The following is a 1,940-nucleotide window of genomic DNA, read 5'->3' as shown; positions in this document are numbered from 1 at the left end:
AACTAAGATAATCTCTTAAAAGGTGCAAAAGTGCGGAAATCATCAAAGGTTACACTAAAGGCGAGTCGGATCCAAGTGATTCATCTTGTCTATCTGTTTTTATTTTTCAGCATTTTTAGTTTTTATTTTCATGTTTTAAACTTTTCCTAAACTTTTGATTTGATTAGACGTTGAGGATAAACCGGTACTAAAAGCTCTTGTGTCCTTGGACGACCTCGGTATCTTACCAACGCTATACTACGCTCACGATGGGTGCACTTGCCGATATGTGTGTTTAGTGTTAGTAAAATATCGTGTTTTATAAATTTAAAACTTGACTAAAGTGTTAAAAAGGGCTTAAAATATAACTAAAAATATATTCACACCGACACACATCAAGTTTTTTTTGGCGTCGTTGCCGGGGACACAAGGATTTTAAGAAAGTTAGGAATCAACGGCCTAATCATTTTTCTTATTTTTCTGTTTTTTTAGGATTTTTTCTTAATTTTTCAGTTTCTACAGAACTCAGCACGGGGTCGTGCCTGGTCGGACACGGCCCGTGCCCAGCATCGTTACTGGCAGTTTTTATTTTCCAAGTTACAGAAAGTTGAGCACGGGCCATGTTGGTGCAGCACGGGGCCGTCTTGAACTCCCCAGTAACAGGGATCTGGAAAAAAATCACTGTAACTCCGACCACGGGGCCGTGGTGAAATTTCTGACCTACAATCTTTTTGTTTTTATCGCAGGACTTGGAACCCAGGCGTCGCACCTGAACATCCTACGCAGTGCATGAGCTCCAGTTCCAATAAAGATATAAAAGAACCTCCAGACGAACCCGAACGCTTTCTAAGTAAAAGACTTAAAGCTAAAAACCAAGAGAAAGTTTCGGGGGACCCACTTCTAATGGCGGACCAACGTACCCTAATGGATTACCTACGGTCTACGGTAGGTAATCTCGGCGCCGCTATCAATGCACCGAATGTCGATGCCAACAACTTCAAACTTCGGCCGCATTTGATGCAAATGCTCCAAAACTCCGCAACCTTCCACGGGCTTGCGGACGAAGATCCCCATTTACATATTACCAACTTTTTGGAAATATGTGATACTTTTCGGATCAACGGAGCATCTAATGACGTCATCCGCCTCCGAATGTTTCCATTTTCATTAAAAGATCGAGCTAAGGCTTGGCTTAACACCCTCCTAGTTGGTTCGGCAAACACCTGGGATGAACTAGCCCAAAATTTTATGTATAAGTATTTCCCTCCTGTTAAAACGACTAAATTAATGACTGAAATTAATACATACTCATAAGAGGATGGGGAATCCTTATATGAAACTTGGGAAAGGTTCAAGGAGCTACTAAGAAAATGTCCTCATCATGGTCTTGCGGCATGGGTTGTTGCCACACACAAGACAAACACTTAACTCTAGCTCCGGGGGACTTCCAGGTAATCGTCATCCAAATGCAATTTACAATCAGATTGAGGAAATTGCTCAAACCAATTTTCAGTGGCACACTCCCCGAGGCACAAAATCTATTGCCTCGGGCGCCCATAAGGTTGACGAAAGCACCTCTTTGCAAGCCTAAATCGAGGCCCTCTCTTCAAAAATCAAAAAGTTAGAAATGGCAAAAACGGCCTCGGTTATGGCTTGTGAAGGGTGTGGTGGGCCACATGAAAAATTGGAGTTGTATGAAAGAAATGGATAATCATACAGAAATGGTAAACTACATTGATAATAGACCTAGGTCGTCAGGTCCTCCAACGGGTACCTACAACTAAGGATGGCGTAACCACCCTAACCTTGGTCGGAGAGAACCCGGCAATAGTAGTAACCAACAAAATCAAAACCAACGAACAAACTTTCAACAAACAAGAAACGAGTCACAAAGTTTCTCTCAACAACAAGGGGGGCCGAGAGAGGCTTGAAGATAATATCTCTCGCCTCATCTCCGACAC

General features: G+C 42.4%; 1 non-coding gene across 1 annotated transcript; it reads right to left on the bottom strand.

Moving 5' to 3' along the window:
* Window positions 1–1,260: 1,260 nt before the first annotated feature.
* On the bottom strand, window positions 1,261–1,367 carry LOC118480112. The gene has a single exon (XR_004861748.1). It is a non-coding gene; the product is annotated as a small nucleolar RNA R71 (small nucleolar RNA).
* Between the last annotated feature and the right edge of the window lie 573 nt (window positions 1,368–1,940).

This window comes from Helianthus annuus, chromosome 6 (genome assembly GCF_002127325.2).
Source record: "Helianthus annuus cultivar XRQ/B chromosome 6, HanXRQr2.0-SUNRISE, whole genome shotgun sequence".
Classification (NCBI taxonomy): domain Eukaryota; kingdom Viridiplantae; phylum Streptophyta; class Magnoliopsida; order Asterales; family Asteraceae; genus Helianthus; species Helianthus annuus.
The sequence above is the reverse complement of the archived record's forward strand: the minus strand, read 5'-3'. Positions and strand labels throughout refer to the sequence as shown.